The 19979-nt window shown below is 53.6% G+C and overlaps 1 protein-coding gene across 3 annotated transcripts in view; it reads right to left on the minus strand.

The window, feature by feature from the left end:
* Positions 1 to 19979, minus strand: part of IL11RA (interleukin 11 receptor subunit alpha) — a 70810-nt gene extending 50831 nt beyond the window's left edge. The window contains exon 1 of one of the 3 annotated variants that reach the window (XM_038403750.2): positions 19666 to 19979. The gene's annotated coding sequence lies outside the window, so the exon portion shown is untranslated. The remainder of the gene's footprint in view (positions 1 to 19665) is intronic. The other 2 variants (XM_038403752.2, XM_038403753.2) reach the window with 2 other exon arrangements.

Genomic DNA, 19979 nt, shown 5'->3' on the forward strand with positions numbered 1-19979 from the left:
GTCTTGCCACACCTCTGGCTCAATACCATTGGGCTTTGGGCCTTTTAGGGTCAGCCTGTGGCTTCCCTTTGCAAAATTAAGGTCTCTCTTTCCTCCTTATCCTGAAGGATCAAACCCTGATTTCTCTTGCTTAACAGAATTCATGGGCTGATTGGGTGTGCTCTCTCTGCTAAGGGCTATTAGCAAGTCTTTCTTCCCCCAGTCAGTCAAGTAATTTGCATTCAGACAGACAGGAGCCTATTCACCAGTGTTCAGATCCTTCACTGTTACTGATCCCGAGGACTCTGGGACTCTGTCTTAAAGAGAAACCATCCATTTTCACTAACAAGCTAGACTCAAAGTTCTGTTGTCCTTCCCTTACCAACCTCTGATTCCACATGGAATCAGATGTTAAATTCACTGAGAGACTACAAGTCGTATCCAAAGTGTCTAGAGATGAGAGTTTACCTGCCATCCCCTGCATTCTTGAGAGACAATAGTTTTATTAAGATAATGTTGAAGTAAAAAGAAAACGGTACAGAGTTTAGGCATAGAAGTTTCTGGTTATCAGGGAATAAGGTACAGATTATCAAGGAGTGCAAAATTCAGTTTAGGAGCGGGTGGCGTACGGAATACATAATCTGCAATCTCCCCGATTGGGATTAAAAGTTTAACGGGTCAAAGTACAGACACTGAGATATGGGGATATGTTGTCCATATAATGGCTATGTTCAGGTGTGGAGTATAATGAGTGGATACGATGATGAGGATGGATTTACCCTCATTTGGTGGTATTTAATGTTCAGTGAGTTTATGGTTCCAGTTCATACGGTCCAATGAAAAAAAAAGTCTCTCAGTCCCTTTCCCATGGTTGACACACGATGCCGTTCCAGCTCACACCTCCTGGTGCTGTCCGTGGCTGGTGATGTGTTCGATGTAGATGTCCCTGGACCATCGGATTGTGTCCGAGACCATGAGGCGCCGCATGAGCCGTGCGTATCGTCGACCGATCCCACAGGTCTGCAGCACACGCTCGTTGCAGGGGTCCCAAGTGCCCAGGGCTCCAACAATCAGGGCATCCATCTGCACCTCATAGCCCTTCGCTCTCAGGGTGTCGGCCAGGGGGGCGTATTTTTCCTGCTTACAAGCTCGGGCTTCGCGGAAGGCCGGGGTCCTATTCTCAAAGGAGACTGTGATGTCGATGAGGATGATCTTATTCTGGTCCTCGTTGGTGACCACCCCGTCAGGTCGCAACTGGCTGTCCGTCCCGGGGATGGTGGAGTTCACGGTGACCTCCCCCAGGCACAGTGTGATGGCTTTCACCAGGCGGTTCTGGATCGCGTTGTGGCGGAGCTACCAGGCTCTGGAATGGGGCTTGCAGCTGCACAGGATGTGGAGCAGGGTCTCGTTGGAGTAGCCGCACTTCCTGCAACGCTTATCGCGGTTCCCGTGGCGGACGGCTCCGTTGAGCGGGATAGAGTTGAGCCAGGTGCGGTGGATAAACCGCCAGTCGGCGAAACGGGTGAAGCTGCCCCCGGCGAGGAAGTGGTTGCTGGCGTCCCACTTGCTGGTAAGTTTGAAGACTTTACCCTGATCTGGTTTACGCTTCAGGGTTTCCATGTACAACGAGTGGATGGCCGCCTTCAGGGTCCTCTCCAGCATGCCCCTGGCGCTCGGGGTGACGATGGTGTTGTCGTCGGACCTGATCTGCAGCACTAGGACTCCCAGCTCCTGGCGCTCCTCGCACCACTCCCAGCGGCAGCCGACGCGCTTCCCCAGGCGACGCGTGGCATTGCGAGCGCGGGACCACAGCGAAGCGATGTCGCCACTGTCCCGTCCAAATTCGCCATCCAGAGAACCGCTCAGGAATCTGGCGGTGTCTTGGTCAGAGGGGGCTCTGCCGATATACACAGCTGTTCTGCTCTGCAGACTCATCTACCCAGTCTTTCCTCTGAACCTGAGACACAGACTGTTCACTCACAGAATCAGCATGGAGACATTCCTCTCTCAACAACCTTGTCTGCCCAACAAGCTGGCGAAACCCAGCCACTTGGTTAGAGGACTGTTCAACTTTCTTACCAGCTTTCACTCCATCTGAGACCTTCTCAAACCTATCCACACTGGATCTTTCAAAAGGAAAAAGTCAGTGGATCCATTCACCACAGAAAATTTCTGGCTGTTAGGAACTGAAACTTTCTTGATTAAATCACTTTCACACCCTTCAGTAGTAGTAAACTGCTTGCAAAGACTCCATGAGGATTCCTTTCCCTAGGGGCTTTTCTATGCAACAATTCACCCTGCACAGAAATTCTGCCCTTACCCTCTTCACTGAGGGCTTGCTCTAGAGGAACACTTTCCTGAGCAACAAGAGACTCTTTCTGGGTCTCACTTACATCCAGAATCACCTCTGGCCCATCAGGCGGATTCCTACACAATCCCCCTTCAGGCAAACCCATAGACTCACTAGATAAAAGGTTAGAAGCCTTCTCCTTCCCTTTGCCACACACAAGTTCAGGAATCTTTTCCTTCTTGCTACAGGTTTCCACAACCTCAGTAGGTAACACAATCAAATCACCTTTCTGCTCTCCTTGTGCCCTGGCTAGGGTATCACCCTGATCAGACAGAGTTGCTTCACCCTTTCCCAGCAACACACTAGCAACAGGCAAAATACAAGCACCAGAATTGTCTGGTCTCTGGGACTTTACAAAGACACTAACTGGATGCGACCTAAAAAGAAAAGGAGTACTTGTGGCACCTTAGAGACTAACAAATTTATTTGAGCATAAGCTTTCGTGAGCTACAGCTCATTTCATCAGATGCATTTGGTGGAAAAAACAGAGGGGAGATTGATATACACACACAGAGAACATGAAACAATGGGTTTTATCATACACACTGTAAGGAGAGTGATCACTTATGATGAGCTATTACCAGCAGGAAGGGGGGGGAGGAGGAAAACCTTTTGTGATGATAATCAAGGTGGGCCATTTCCAGCAGTTAACAAGAACTTCTGAGGAACAGTGGGGGGTGGGGTAGGGGGGGAGCAATAACATGGGGAAATAGTTTTACTTTGTGTAATGACCCATCCACTCCCAGTCTCTATTCAAGCCTAAATTAATTGTATCCAGTTTGCAAATTAATTCCAATTCAGCAGTCTCTCATTGGAGTCTGTTTCTGAAGTTTTTTTTGTTGAAGGATAGCCACTCTTAGGTCTGTAATCGAGTGACCGGAAAGACTGAAGTGTTCTCCGACTGGTTTTTGAATGTTAAAATTCTTGATGTCTGATTTGTGTCCATTTATTCTTTTACGTAGAAACTGTCCAGTTTGACCAATGTACATGGCAGAGGGGCATTGCTGGCACATGATGGCATATATCACATTGGTAGATGCGCAGGTGAACTAGCCTCTGAAAGTGTGGGTGATGTGATTAGGCCCTATGATGGTGTCCCCTGAATAGATATGTGGACAGAGTTGGCAACGGGCTTTGTTGCAAGGATAGGTTCCTGGGTTAGTGGTTCTGTTGTGTGGTGTGTGGTTGCTGGTGAGTATTTGCTTCAGATTGGGGGGCTGTCTGTAAGCAAGGACTGGCCTGTCTCCCAAGATCTGTGAGAGTGATGGGTCGTCCTTCAGGATAGGTTGTAGATCCTTGATGATGCGTTGGAGAGGTTTTAGTTGGGGGCTGAAGGTGATGGCTAGTGGCGTTCTGTTATTTTCTTTGTTGGGCCTGTCCTGTAGTAGGTGACTTCTGGGTACTCTTCTGGCTCTGTCAATCTGTTTCTTCACTTCAGCAGGGTGGGTATTGTAGTTGTAAGAATGCATGGATGCGACCTAGTTACAGGGCCATTCTCCCGAGCAGACACAAACTTAGGACCATTCCCGTCCTGGGCTTTAGCTGAATCCAGAACCAGCTCTGAGACAACTGCACTATTCTCGACCATCACAGACTGAAAGGCCCCTTCTGTCTGCTCCACAGACAAAGCAGAGCCGGACACACTTTCTCCTTTCCCAGACACACAGCTTGGGATCTCATTCCTCTTGTCCCAGCACACAGGGCTGTTCACAGACAACTGCTTGGAGATCAGGGTAGCTCCCTCCACAGGCAAGTCAATACCCCTGACAGACACAGGCACGTTTCCTTCACTGTCACACTTCTCCACCCAGCTAACAGATAAGGTGCAGGGACACTCATCTTCCACTCTCCTCGCCTTCCCACCCTGCTGACTAGACAAAGCCATCAGCTCACAAGGCTGCCTAGGCTCATCCAAAATCTCCTTCCCAGGCACATTGCCACTTCCCACAGATAAACAGCTGCTCTTCTCACAACCCTGAGCTACTTCCAGCAAATTACCCTTTTCAGGTTCACTTTTACAAGCTGTACTAGCCAATTATCCATCACCCATCAAAAATCTACCCTTTCCTTCCTCAGTTAGCGCTTCAACCTGACCATCCACTTTAATCTGATCCTGAGAAACATTGTCCTGACCAATGAGTTCTTTCTGTGCTTGATCTAATTCCAGATTCACTTCTGAGACATTAGACAGACAGTCAAAAACTTCATTCACAGACTTGCATAATGACAGGTTTCAGACTAGCAGTCGTGTTAATCCAATTTCACAAAAAGAAAGGAGTTAAGAAAAGGAGTACTTGTGGCACCTTAGAGACTAACACATTTATTTGAGCATACGCTTTCATGAGCTATAGCTGAATGCATCCGCTGAAGTGAGCTGTAGCTCACGAAAGCTTATGCTCAAATAAATGTGTTAGTCTCTAAGGTGCCACAAGTACTCCTTTTTTTAATTCACAGACAAACTGCTTTTTTGCTCAAACACTTGGAGAAACCCTCCCCAGGCAAATCATTGACCATAACAGACACAGGTTTAAGATCATTCCATTCCTGTGACTGGCTACCTGGACTGAATAAACTTTGACATTTCCCCCAATCTAAAGATCCTCAGGCAATAACTTCCTTACACCAGTTATAACTTCATGCTTAGTACCATTCCATTCAAGGTGGATTCTGGCTAAAGGCACGCTTACAATAAACTCATAGAGGACTACAACATTCACACTCTGATTTGGTAAGTAATCTTCCTCTTTGACCAGATCTGCTTTAACAAGAGTGATGTTAGAAGCCATAATTTGCCCTAAACAGCTTTTACCATTGCCTTTTACACACACTACGAATTTTTCATTACCAGTCCCATACATAGCATTGGCACAATTTATGGAGTCACCTTCTACTGAACTCACAGAAACAGCATTTACATAAAAGGTGGCAGTGTTTGGGTACATTTGGTTACACCCAGACAACATACCAAAATTGTTATAAACTGGACTTTCAAGAGGATACAATTTCAGCTGTTCTTCCATTGCTTTTTTGACTTGGAGCTGAAGTCTGGCAGTTTCTTGTATCTGGCGAACCCCCTCCTTAGCAGCCAGCCACTCCAGATGCCTCTTACGAGCCCTTTCCTTCCTTTCATCAGCCTCCTTCTCCAGCTGGGCCAAGGCTTGTTTCTCTCTCATTTGAATTTCTGCCAGTTTTTGTTCATGTTCCAACTGCAGGCCGACTCTCAGGGCTTGCAGTTTCATTGCTTCTGCAGTATCAGGTAAGCGCTGTGCTGGCCATTAACAGATCTCTCAGTTCTTGATTTGTAGCTTTCTTTCTAAAGCTTCAGAGTAGCAGCCATGTTAGTCTGTATTCAGAAAAAGAAAAGGAGTACTTGTGGCACCTTAGAGACTAACAAATTTATTAGAGCATAAGCAAGTGAGCTATAGCTCACGAAAGTTTATGCTCTAATAAATTTGTTAGTCTTTAAGGTGCCACAAGTACTCCTTTTCTTTTTTCTAAAGCTTATCCCCTTTTCTGACCACAAACCTTTCAGGGCTTTTTTGTCAAGGCCCTCATATGCTCTTTGCTCACCCGTTGCAACTGCTTTTTAACCAACCAAACTCTCACTACCAAAATTCAAATTTGGATAGCGTGGGGTTCCAAAGTTTAATTGACCCGATTCTTTGGATCCAAGCATGATTATGCCACTGTAATGATGCTGGTTCTGGCGGGACCCAACTGAGAGTGCCAATTCAGGACAAATTGCTTAAAGCAGGGCAGTTACAGCCCAAGGCTGGGGTTTCTATGCACACCAAGGCAAACCAAACCAGCCAAACAGAGAGGACTTTGGTTTTACCCCACTGGCTAACCACAAGTCACACAAGCAATTCCCTTAGACGCTCCAGTTTCCCAGTATCACCACCAGTTCCACTTGTTATGGGGACAAATGGTTATGAAAACCAATACCCCAGTAAAAGAAAAAAGGTTCTCTCAATCCCAAAGGGCCAAGCCCCAGACCCAGGTCAATATACAAGTCAGATCTTACCCACAAATCACGCTGTTGCCAATCCTTTAGAATCTAAAATCTAAAGGCTTATTCATAAAAGGAGAAAGATATATATAAAGAGCTAGAATTGGTTAACTTGTCTGGGGTGTCACCAAGAAGCATAGCATAAGTTTGGAATACAGACAGTATAGAGCCAATACTTGTATCTTTAAATACAAAAATGATACATGCAAACAGACAGCATAATCATAACCAGCAAACCATAACCTCATCTTAGACACCTTATTTGACCCCCTTTATACAAGATTTGGTGCCACTACAGGACCTTGGTTGTAACAATGTTCTATACGGTCCCAGTTCAAGTCAATAGAGGTGACCGTGGATTTTCTCATCAGCTCTTCAGAGGGGCGGCTCCCAGATGTTAGGACCAGGGAGGCTGCACCGCGGCCTCCACGTCTCCACCCTGCGGGTTGCCCTGGCCCTCCCTTCTCTGCGCTGGATTTGTATGTCACTAAATGCCAAGCCCTCAGAGCCGACCCACTGCACACAGGGGAGGAGAACGGGACACACAACACGAAGGACCGATGGTCTGTGGGGAACAGCACATGCGCGCGCACACACACACACACGTGTGCTCACACCCACATGCACAGCTACCACCACTGCATCTGCTCAAGCGCACGTTGGATGGCAAAGCCTTTGTTTGCACATGCAGCCATAGTCCAGGCAGGCACAGCCGTGGGAACTGCACGCACAGGGCCTACCCCAGGGGGAATTTGGCCTTGGGCTCCATAGACGCTGCATCTCCCGGCGCGTTTTAGAACTAGTCCAGACAGAATCCAAACCCCATGCAGGTGCCTGCAGCTGCTCACGGGTGGATTCTGCACGTGACGTTCACAAGGATTTGCACGGGCCCTGGGTCCAGGTGGAAAATATTCACCAACCTCCACGTTTTCACATCAACAGATTGTTCTGCTACAAACCCCCATGGGAAAGCACACTAATCGATATGAGACGGGGCGTGTGCCCAGCCAGGGAGCGGAAACCTGCCTCCATGCACCACAAATAGCGAACAGCCCGGGTGGAAACAGCCCGTCCCAATTCCTTGGCGTGCATTCAGCAGCGACGCACGAGCCAGCCCTGCCCTCTAACCAGCCCTCCGCCCGCGGGGAGGGTGGCCACGCGTTGACCGGACAGCAGACAAGCAGAGGAAAGCTGGCTTTAGCCATGTGATTCACTCTGCTCTCTCAGTACCCCTCCAGGCACCGGAGCGTGTGTTCGTGAGGGTTTAATTAGCTTCCTTTCTCTGGTCTCTGCGGCTGCAGCTCTCCTCTGCCCACGAGGCCACAGGAACCACGGGGAGTGTCCCAATCCAGGGCTCTCGGCTGAGCAGGCCCGTGTGAGGGACCTGCCTGGGAATTTCACAGCGTTACAGCTCAGATCTTAAAAAGGCAAATGCTGCAGTTAGCAGCCCTATGGAAGGCAGGCACGGGGTGAGTCAACAATTAACGCAAGAGCCTGACCCTCCTGGAGACCTGGGTTCGAATCCTGCCTCTGCCAATCACAAACAAAGGGGACCACCTGCTCCCATCCCTTCCTCAGGTTGTTCACAGCCAGGTCAGAGCCAGCAGGATCAGTGCTGCTTGCTCGAGAATGGCCCAGAATTGGAATAACAGGGTGGCTGTGGGTCAGGACTGAGGGGAATTGGCAGAGCTGGATATACAGAGCTCAGGACTGGAATAGCGGGGTGTGGGGCTGAGGGGCCCCAGGAGACCTGCCGTAAGCAGTCCCAGGCTGGAATGACTGGGAGCTGATATCCCGTGGCAAAGCCGGAGGGAACGGGCAGGTCTGGATTAGCCATGTGTGCTCTGGCCACCTTTGGGGGCACTGCCTGAGGGATGCTGGCACATTGGCTGCCCACACTAAGCCTGGCTCTAGCCTGCACCCCCAAGCTCACATCAGAGCTAAGTCAGGAACGTGGCGACACTCTGAGGGCAGCCCTGCCGTGTGCTGTGGCAAACCGGCAGGAGGCACTGCTATGCCATGCCTCAGCTGCAAGTGCCCATCTTGAGCGTGGCTACCATTCTCCCGTGCCACCTGCCAGCGTGAGCAGAGAGAGGCTGCATGACAGTGCAGTGCTGCCTGCCAGGCCCCTGTGGCTCTCCCAGCAGCAGCCAGCCCTTTCCAGGCATCCACACCAGCTCATCTGGTGCAGGGGTTAAGCGTGCACAGATGCATGGCTAGCAGGTGGGCAACGTCCCTGCAGCCAAGCTCCCAGCCCTGCCCCTGTCTGTTTGCAATGGGCTTTGGAGCGGTGACGCTTGGCATCAGAGCAACTGCAGGAACTCACGTCCAGCATCCCATGCGCCAAGGCACGCTGGGTACTGGCGGGCATGCTGCCGGTTTTCTGGGGTGCGTCCGCCCAGCTACATTAAGCATCATCACGGCAACCCTGCACCAGTCACAATCTGGGGGTGAGGAGAGGGCCCCTGTCTCTTTAAACCTGGAGCAGGAAGCGAGCTGGAGTGGAGCTAGTGCTGAGGAAGCAGAGACACAAAAGGGCTCCCCTTGGTCTAGGAATGTGCCTTGTTTGGAAAGAAATCGCCTGCTTTGAGGGGAGAGGTTTTGTTAACATCACATGACCTGGGGTCTGAGGACAATTTATTTGGAACCAGAACAAGAGTAAAAGACAATTGCCGAAGTTCACCCGTCCCCATGGACCTGCCTGCAGGGAAAGAGCCTGGCACCAGCTTCCAACCCCACTGTCCCTGCCCCATGTACATGTACACCCCCCCAAATATGTACACTCACGCGTACACCCCCCTGTGCACACACACCTGCTCCCTCACAGATGCCACAACTACCAATGCACTCAGCGTCCAGCCTCCCTCACCTCCCCTTCACTCCCATTCACACTAGCACCCCCAAACATTCTTGCCTGCCCCTGCCCCTGCCCCTCCCAGCGCTGACACTAACTTACCCCAAAGGACGGCTGTGCTGGAGCTCTAGAAGCAGCAGCCGCTCCTCGGAGCCGAATCCCAGCGCTCTGCCCTGGTCACACGCACGCTGCTCTCCAGAGGACGCGGCCCCTGGGAACACGAGGCTGGTAATTGCATCCGGCATCGTCAAGCTCAGAGGGCTGAATGAGAGACCCAGAGCTGGAGCAGGATGGGGGCCAGGTGCTTTGGGGCAGAGCGACCCAGAGAGCGGGGGTGGGGGGGCTACGCAGTTATGAATGTAAAAAAAAACAAAAAACCCCAACACGAGCATGAAGGGACAAAATGAGAAAGGTTGAGGCCCAAAGTGAGATTAAACTGGCTAGGGGCGTAAAGGGTGACGAGCGACGATTTTACAAGCACATGAGAAGCCAGAGGCAGTCCAAGCACAGAGCTGGCCCACTACACAGCGAGGGGGGAAAGCCAATGACAGAAAAACTCAGCGATGGCCGAAGGGTTAAACGCCTGTTTTTTTCCGCTTTCACCAGAAAAGGACAGCAGCGACTGGCCAACTACCATAGTGACCATCGGTGCACATGGGGTAGGATCTGAGGCTAGGACAGGAAAAGAACAAGCTCAGAACTACTTGGGCAAGTTATGTGTCTTCAGGTCTGTCTACGCAGTCACTAGCCTCCCGCGGCTGGCCCGTGCTAGCCGACTCACTGCTGTGTAGATTTCCGGATTCGGGCTGGAGCCCGGGCTCTAGGACCCTGCGGGGTTGGAGACATTCTTAATACATCCTGGAATAAATGAAGAACTGGCTGGAGATCTCTGAGCCATTAGCGATCAACTTTGAGAACTCGGGGCAGACAGGAGAGATCCCAGATGACTGGAAAAGGCACACGGAAACCGTGTGATCAGCCCAGGTCTGTCGCTGGGGGTCCCACCGGGAGGGGGTCCCTTGGCCCTTCAGTCAGCTGGTTGGTGATGCTGCTAGACCCGCATGTTGCACTGGTCCCCGGGCGCAGGGAGGAGATGTGATAGACTCCCCAGGCTCAGGACAGAGGGAGGAGCCCTCTCGGGCTGTATTGGACAGGAGAGAACAGGCCTCTCCCAATGAAAGCTGGGCAGATCCGGGTCTGCTCCCAACCCATCCCTCCCGGCAGGTGGGAGAGCTTCCCGCTGGCCAGTGAGCTGCTGGCAATGAGGGAGCAGAGGCAGCTGACCCTGCTCCCACCAAGCCCTCTCTCTTCTGAGGGCAACGTTCGGAAGGGGGGGAACTTGGGACAGAGCAGACGACGGCTAAGGGCCTGATTCTGCTCTCTGGCACCGGTGTAAATCCGGAGTGACTCCACTCCGGTCAGCAGATTCACACGGGTGCGAAGGCAGGATCCCACCCAAACACTGCTGCTTTGAACCCTCTGTTTAGATTTCTCTGGGATGAGGTCATCACTCTAGTATTTTTTTTCCACAGGAACTCAGTTACATTGTCCTCTCTGCACCGCACTGGCCCCCACCAAGGCCGGAGCCTGCACATGCCAGCACACGGGCTGCTTCTCCACACGCTGCTGCCCTTAGCCTGCTAACTGCCGCCTGTCAATTGAAAAGCATCTGGCGGGTCACCCAGCGTTCATTAGCTGCCGCATGCGGCTGTTTGTGAAGACGGGAGACGTTTGAGATGCCAGAAATCTTCCAGCTGATAAACATGGCCTGCAGTTTAGATGACTTGATCCCAGGTCCCTGGCCCGGACTATGCAGGAGGATCTGGCCCTGAAGTCTACTAATCTCACAGAGAAAAAGTGACCAATGGATTCTTCCAGGCTCGGGATGAGGGACTCTCTGGTGACTGAGGAGGATTTGGGGCTTTTCCAGGGTGCCCAGCACGGTCATGAACATCTGGGCACCCCCAGGCGCTGGAAGGGGCTAGACACACGGTCACCCAGGCAGCCTGCTGGGTCCCTTGGGGCTGTGACTTTTCGCACGCATAGCTAAAAATTTCAGAGTAGCAGCTGTGTTAGTCTGTATCCGCAAAAAGAAAAAGGAGGACTTGTGGCACCTTAGAGACTAACAAATTTGTTAGTCTCTAAGGTGCCACAAGTCCTCCTTTTCTTTTTACAACTACAAATGTTATTGGCCAGGGGAAAACCATTCTGCTCCTTTAAAAAGGTCCAGCGCCTGTGTGTACCTCCCACCATACCTGCCATGCGAGAAGGGCCAGCCCGGGTAGGCCCAGAAGTCTGGATGTTGCTTCCCCTGCCAAGCGCTGGGCGGTTTCTGTTCTATGGAGGCTTTACAACTATCCGCCAGTTTACAACTTTACAACTATCCGCCAACTATCCAGCGAGGCCCCGGCTGAAGTTCCTGAGCGGAGTCTGGGAAACTCAGTGACTGGAGCCAGGCTCTTCAAAGCCTGTTCAGAGCCAACTAATATGAGGTCGAAGGCCCATGCTCTGGGAGTCACTTATTTCAGGCGGGGGAGATTTTACAGCTGCATCCATGAGACACTGCTACAATCTTCTCCTGAGGCTAGACTGGACTTCACGCCCGGCCAGCCACGTGTGTACAGCAAACCCAGGAATCAAAGTCACAGGGCAGCCGAGACCAGGCCTGAGATACAGCGTTGGGTGGGGACCCAGAGGATATGGACGAACCAGAGGGAGTTCAGAGCAGAGGCAAACGGAGCTGAGAGGAGACACGCCTAGGCAAGGCTCAGGGGTCAGGGTAACGGTCGGTAAACACTCAGAGGACACGATAACAGGCAAAGCACGCCACAGAGCGAGGGAACTGAGACAGGGAACCCGAGGCTAACCAGGTGTGGCAAGCCTCTGGCTGGGGGCTGCCTCAGGCCAACAGTTGTTCAGCTGAACTGCCCCTGGAAATCAAAGCCGATGGCACTGGATGGCCCAGTGAGGCTGCGGACTGGGGCACGGTGGAAGCCCCATCGCCTGGGCACCCTGACACAAGACAGGGCGAAGCCCTGGAGAACACACAAAGGCCACGCTCCAGCCTCAGGGAGAGGGCCTGAGTGACAGCAGGTCAAGCCCATCCACAGCGTCTCAGATTAGGGGCTGGATCCAAAACCCATGGGCGTCGTTGAAAAGACCCCCACTGACTCAGTGGGCCCGAGAGCCCCACACACAGCTCAGGGCAGGCTCAGGGCTTTTATGGGTAACTGCCGAGATGCCCCAACTGAACCAGCCTTGGCGGAGCGTGACGGGAATGTTCTGCCCTGCATCCTCTGCCTGGAAACGTGCCCACACGGGCCCCCCAGCCTTGCTGGTCACTCAGAATAGCGCCGTTCTCCTCATCTGCCACCCTGTAGCGGCGGGCTCGCCACGTCCCCTGGTTGGTGTCAAAGTCCTTTTGCTCTTGCTAATTGTGCAGAAAAAAAAAAAAAAAAAACTCGTCTCAATTACTCTTTTTTTCTGCTTTTAAAAAAGAGTAACTGGGTTTGAAAAAGAACTAGACAAGTTCCTGGAGGATAGGTCCCATGAGCCAAGATGGTCAGGGACACAACCCCATGCCCTGGGTGTCCCTAAACCTCTGACTGCCTGACATTGCCAGAAGTTGGGAATGAACAACGGGGGATGGATCACTTGATTCCCTGTTCTGTTCATTCCCGCTGAAGCACCTGGCATTGGTCGCTCTCGGAAGACAGGACACTGGGCTAGATGGACCTTTGGTCTAACCCAGTATGGGCCTTCTTGTTTCTATTCTCTTCCCTCCCCTCACATGACAGGGATTTAAATAACTTTGTAAATAATGTCTGAACTGAGACAAAAAGAAAAGGAGGACTTGTGGCACCTTAGAGACTAACAAATTTATTTGAACATAAGCTTTCGTGAGCTACAGCTCACTTCATCGGATGCATTCAGTGGAAAATACAGTGGGAAGATTTATATACAGAGAGAACATGAAACAATGGGTGTTATACACACTGTAACGAGAGTGATCACTTAAGATGAGCTATTACCAGCAGGAAGGAGGGGGGAAGGGAGGAAAACCTTTTGTGGTGATAATCAAGGTGGGCCATTTCCAGCAGTTAACAAGAACCTCCGAGGAACAGCGGGAGGGGGGGGGGGAAGAGGGGGGAGATAAATAAGGGGAAATAGTTTTACTTTGTGTAATGACTCATCCACTCCCAGTCCCTATTCAAGCCTAAGTTAATTGTATCCAGTTTGCAAATTAATTCCAATTCAGCAGTCTCTCCTTGGAGTCTATTTTTGAAGTTTTTTTGTTGAAGAATTGCAACTTTTAGGTCTGTAATCAAGTAACCAGAGAGATTGAAGTGTTCTCCAACTGGTTTTTGAATGTTATAGTTCTTGATGTCTGATTTGTGTCCATTTATTCTTTTATGTAGAGACTGTCCAGTTTGACCAATGTACATGGCAGAGGGGCATTGCTGGCACATGATGGCATATATCACATTGGTAGATGCGCAGGTGAACGAGCCTCTGATAGTGTGGCTGATGTGATTAGGCCCTATGATGGTGTCCCCTGAATAGATATGTGGACAGAGTTGGCAACGGGCTTTGTTGCAAGGATAGGTTCCTGGGTTAGTGGTTCTGTTGTGTGGTGTGTGGTTGCTGGTGAGTATTTGCTTCAGGTTGGGGGGCTGTCTGTAAGCAAGGCCTGGCCTGTCTCCCAAGATCTGTGAGAGTGATGGGTCGTCCTTCAGGATAGGTTGTAGATCCTTGATGATGCGTTGGAGAGGTTTTAGTTGGGGGCTGAAGGTGATGGCTAGTGGCGTTCTGTTATTTTCTTTGTTGGGCCTGTCCTGTAGTAGGTGACTTCTGGGTACTCTTCTGGCTCTGTCAATCTGTTTCCCTTAACCCACCCAGCAATATTGTTAATCTATCCAACTATACTCTTAGCCCAGCAGAAGAATCTGTCCTATCTCGGGGCCTCTCCTTCTGCCCCTCCTCCCGCACGAACATGATACAGTTCTGTGGTGACCTAGAATCCTATTTTCGACATCTCCAACTCTAGGAATATATTTGAAATATATCTGAAATAAATTTGTTAGTCTCTAAGGTGCCACAAGTACTCCTTTTCTTTTTGCGAATACAGACTAAAACGGCTGCTACTCTGAAACCTGAAATGAGACAACCTGTGTGGGGAGTTTGAGCCCCACAGCTGCAGAAAGCTCTGGGTGAGTCAAAGCAGGGGTTACCTGAACACAGGAATCCATTCCATGGACTTCAGTGGGAGCCAGCCAGGCCTGTACCCAGTCCCCTCTCCCACCAGTGCCCCACTTAGAAGGAATATGGCATACTCCTAGAACTGACTATATTCGATACATGCGTACGGGGGACATTTCTGTCTAACCCAGTCAGACGGTGGTAGGTTTGTACCCTAAACTATATATTTGGTACCCCTGACACATGTCACTATCCTCACTATTTGTGGTTTGAGTCCTTCTAATCTCTTGGCAGGAGCGATATCTTGTGGCAGCGAGTTCCATGGGTTCATCACATGTTACTTAAAAACACATTGTCCTGGGTCAGTTTTGAATTTGTTGCTTTTTGCTGAAAGTTTCCTTGTGCCTGTGTTACAAGACGGGTAGAAAGAAACACCCAGTGACTCGCTCCCCCCTTCACACTCTGTACCCATCCACAGCACTCCTTGCTCAGTGTGATAGCCCTGATCTTTGCCAGCTCTCCTCTTAAAGCAGTCTCTCCAGGTCTGCAATCATTTTTACTAGCCTATTTCTATTTCTGCTCTATCCTTTCTGAGATGAGGGGACCAGAACTACACATGCTCTCCCATGTAAGGGCATCCCACTGCTTTATAGGGTAGTTTCAGCTTCATTCTCCAGCCCTCTCTTAGCTCCAGCTGCTCTTAGTGGGGCCAAACAACTTGCCAGCATTTTTGCCCACTGCTGCACACATCCCCGAGTGGCCCACAATGATGCCTGGATGTTTCTTCCGGGCAGTTACAGTCAATGGAACGAAGGACTGTGTGCGATTGCTTGAAAGCACCCTTCCAACCAGTCTCCCAGCACTTGCCCATGCTTAGTTTAACCAGCCGTCACACTGCCCAGGCACCTCGTTGTGTTCAGTTCCTCTGAAGCTCCCCACGCAGCCTTGTCTAGAGCTGACCCTGCTGCAATTCCCGCTGCAGTCAACGGGCACCTTTCCACTGCCTGCAGCGACAGCTAGGCCAGGCCACCAGCGAAACAACTGTCTGACATTGGCACATTTTCCCACTTTCATGAGTGACGGGGTGAGAGAGACGGAAACGTGGCTGTGGGGTTCAGAGCTTCTGTGAGTGAGAACCTGGGCTCACCACGTTAATGACAAGGACAAAGGCAGGAGTGCTGCAGCTCTTCCCACAGAAGTGCTGGTAAAATTCGATTCCTTTTATTATTTGTAGCGCTGCAGACACACTAGGTGCTGTACAAAGGCAGAAGAAAGAGACAGCCCCTGCCCCAAGGAGCTTGTGTCACACTGCAGAGAAAAGATGTTTTAGAGCCCGTCTCAGAGTGGTCACACTGTTTGGAGGGGAAAGGGGCCAATTTTCGCATCCCTCTTCCCGTGTCCCCTGTTTGCCTCAGAGCAGGCTGCTTGGAAAACAGGGAGTATTCCCCACAGCAATATTCTGGAGAAACAAACCATTTTCTTTGAAAACCAAACACCGCCAGGCTTTTAACAACAGAACGAGCTTTGGTTTTGCATCAAAAAAATGAAAGTTGCAAATGAAATGAAAATTTTCACCAAAAGAGTTTTTTGGGTGGTTGGTTTTTCAAACAACACAAAACAGATGGAAAATGTTCAAACTATTGTCACTCCCATTATGAAAACATCACAACTTTGAAAACTCCCTAAAACCAGCCCAGCAATCCACTGGAGAGCCTGGAGCCACTATGTATTGCTGGGTTTGGGCAGAGACGCCAACCGGGTCATGGTCCGTTGTACTAGGTGTTTGGAGCAGTCCCTGTCTACACCCCAATTCCTGGCCCATGTCTCTGGAATGGACAGAGCCCAAACCCTGAGATCCAGACATGCCCCGAATCCACACCCAGCTCAGACTCCTCTCTGGAAAAAAAAAAAAAGAAAAGAAAAAGGGAAGCACCAAGCAGGGGCAGATGGAAACAAGGGAAGTTCCTGTCTCGTGGGCGCAGTCTCTAGCCAGCCAGTTTCCCTGAGAGGGATTTTCCTTTAGTGGAATAGAGCGCAGGGGAAATCACTGCAGGGGGGAGGGCCAACGCATGTGCACCCCCATGTGGGTCTGTGCGCGCCCACGGTCGTACACGTCCCCACGTGGGTCGGGGTCCATGTGTGCTCACGGGCATACACCCCTCCAAGTGGGTCCGGGTCCGTGCGCGCCCACAGGTGTACACCCCCTCCCCCCCATGTGGATCTGTGCCTGTGAACGCTCGCGGGCGTACACCCTCTGAGCTGGGTCCGTGCATTCGCACATGTGCACACACACAATTAGACTTTAGACAAGTTTCTGATGTGACATTTATAAGCAGCTGCTCTCAATCCAAGCAGCTTTCATCCCAACCGAGGCCCAATGCCCCCCCCCGGTCCCATCACGCCAGCGTGGGCCCCCCATCTTGCCAGCACTGTACAGAATGTGGTTCTGTCGGGTCGCTGAGGGGGCTGCCTTGAGAACCGCATCACAAAATGATTGCCCTGACGTAACCAAAACCTGGGCTCATCCAGAGCTGCCACCAACCCCGCAAACCCCAGCCAGAGCACAACACATGTCCTCTCCTCCACACCCCCGATCTCACACCCAGCCACCAGCTGGGGACAGGGATAGCGCACTTATGAGTCAGAACCACTGACAGCTCCCTCTGCGGGTCTGCGTCTCCTGCCATGACCTGGGAGCCATTCCTCGCTGCAGTACTTCCCCGGGGGGATGAAAGTCTAGTGGGTGGGGCACTAAACTGGCAGCCCAACAAACCTGGATTCAGTTCCCTGCTTCGCCACAGACTTCCTGCCTGACCCTGGGCAAGTCACTTAATCTACTGTGTGCCTCGGCTCCTGTCCATACAATGGGGGCATTGCCCTGCCTGTGGGTCAATACGCCAGCGAAGGGGAGGCGGTCAGATGCTCTGGAGACTAGGGCTGCACGGGTAAGCGAAGAGAGGCGTGTCCATCACACGAGCAGCGTAAGCATCCATGTGCACAGAGAGACGCGGCAGCTGTCAGCCAGCTGCATACGGGCACCCGTGGGGAAGGGATCCGGGGCGTCCTGTCCCACTGAGAAAGATGGGGGCCCGCACAGCTGCACTCAGGGAGATGGGAGCGTGCCCCTACCAGGCGGGCGTACACGCAGAGGTGGCTATGAGCGCCCTGTATCACAGTGCCTCTGATCCATTCCTCCTGTAGGGGGCAGCCCCACCCCACACACTCACCAGGCACTCGGCTGAAGACTCCCATTCTAGTGCCCATCACTAATGCCCAGGGACATTCAGGTTTGGGCAGGGCCTAGGGAGGGGGAGCCCCCAGGCTTCAACGTACCTGACATCTCCCAGTGGAAACCCAGGAGCTGGGCTCAGTTACAGTGGACGCCTAGGCTAGGCAGCCGGCCTGGCTGGGCCCTTTGCTCCGCAGCCCTGCACTGCTCTGGAGGATGCGCTCCGCACGCAGCTGGGCTCTCTGCCTGGCCTGGGCACAGACAGCGGAGCTGCCAGGCAGGGCTGGGCCCCGGATGTCCTGCAGCAGAAGGGCCACGGAGGCGGTAAACTGAGCGCAGGGGCTTCCGATAAGCCCGGCAGCAGCCACGGGGAATCGGGGCTGGGTCCAAGTTTCTCTGAGCCTCCATCGGCATGAGTCACTCGCTCACCTCAGCCAGCCAGCGCTGCTCGGGCCAAACGCCCTTCCCCCGTGCCAGCCCTGAGCCCAGGGACTTCACCCGCCAGGGAAAAAGCGGCTTATCAGAGCTCATCTGCAGGTCAGGTTTTCCCCCTTCGGTGCCTGCAAGAGTGAAGAGCTGGGGCCAGCTGGGCAGAGTGGGCAAAGGTGGAGGAAGGGCTGGGTCAGCTTCCTACACCCGGCAGTGCCAATGTCCCTCAGTGCTGAGCCACAACCCCCTGCTATTCCAGTGCAGGGCTCCCCTCCACCACACAGAGCTCCTCCAGTGCCCCCCAAATCTCAACCCCAGTTCCCTTCCCCTGCTATTCCAGTGCCAGGCTCCCACAAATACACAGAGCTCCACCAGTGCCCCCCAAATCCCATCCCGGCCCCTTTCCCTGCCATTCCAGTGCCAGGCTCCCACACACACGCACAGAGCTCCTCCAGTGCCCCCCAAATCCAAACCCCAGCCCCCTTTCCCCGCTATTCCAGTACGGGGCTCCCCCTCAACACACACACACAGCGCTCCTCCAGTGCCCCCGAGTCTGCAGGCTCCCGTTTGAGATGACCCCCAGCCCTGCGGGGTTCGGGGTGCACTGCAGAGATCCTGCCCCCCTCACCCTGGCTCCGGCCTGACCCCCCTCAGGGTATCCACCTCGCAACGGCAGTTGGGCCAAAGCAAGGGGCTGGCTGGAGTGTCCCTCGGCCCCCACTCCAGGCGGATCGGCGCAGGCCGCTGCACAGCCCTGCAGTGACCCGCGCTCGCATCGACCCACGCTGGGTGCAGACATGGAGCGGGGCCAGCCCCGGGGCCAGCCCCGTCCGGAGCCCAGCCCAGTCGCCACCAGCCCGCGGGGCAGTAGCCAGCTGGCCAGCAGGGAGACGGCCCCGAGCACTGGATCCACTGGCCCCTGGGCTTCCCACTGCACCCAGCAGCGACCAGGACAAACCCCCAGACACCGAGTGAAGGAGTCTGGTGTCTACGGACCCTTCGCGAGCGAAACTCGACCCCAGCCCCCACCGCGAGCCCCCAGCGGCCCTGACCCCAAACACTGCGCTCGGGCAGGGCCGGGTCAGCTCCAGCCCCACAAGTAGCACCTTGCAGGCTTGTCTCTGGGACGGGTGTGACCAGCCCGGGGCCGCGGGGAGTCTGGCTTCCACTCCACTCCAGGGACCGGCTGCCCGGCCCCCCTCGGCGCTGTCCTGGCAGCCGGCACCGCTAGGGCAATGGCCGCGGGGCGGCCGGAGGGGCAGGCGCCGCACGCAGGGACCGGAGGGGCACAGAGCGGGCTAGGGCCGGGCCGGGCCGGGGGCTGCTCAGCCGGCGCATCGCTCGTGTCCCCGACGGGCCCGTCCGTCTGTCCAGAGCCGCCAGGGGACCCCCGGCCAGACGCGCACGGACCGCGGGGCGGGTTGGGGGAAACGTTGGGGCCGGTAGTCTCGGGGAGGACGAGTGGGGGAACCCCGCACCCCGCTCCAGCGCCCACCGCAAACGGGCCGGGGGCGGGGGCGAGGATCCGGCAACACACGGTCCCGGGTGGCTGCTCCCCGCCGAGGCCCCGCTCTGCGCCCATCCCGGCGGTGTCTGGGCTCCCCGCTCTCCCTTACCTTCCCCGCTGTTACCGCGCTGCGAGCTGCATGGTGGCCGGCCGGCCCTCGGGCGCGCCCTGCTCCCCGCTCCGCTCCGCTCCGCTCCGCGGCTCTCACTGCGCGCAGCGACCCTCAGCCGAGCCCCGGCGCGCTGCGCCCCTCGCCATGGCTCGGCCCCAGCCGGGCTGCCCGAGCCTCCCGCCCGGCAAGTCGGAGCAGGCGCTGGCCGGCGGCGGGGGCTCCCGCAGCCCAATTGGAGAATCCCCCTGCCAATCCGGGGCCAGGGCTCCCGGGCGCTTCCTGTCTGGGCTGCGGGGCCGGGCCCTGCGGGG

This window comes from Dermochelys coriacea, chromosome 5 (assembly GCF_009764565.3).
Source record: "Dermochelys coriacea isolate rDerCor1 chromosome 5, rDerCor1.pri.v4, whole genome shotgun sequence".
Classification (NCBI taxonomy): Eukaryota; Metazoa; Chordata; order Testudines; family Dermochelyidae; genus Dermochelys; species Dermochelys coriacea.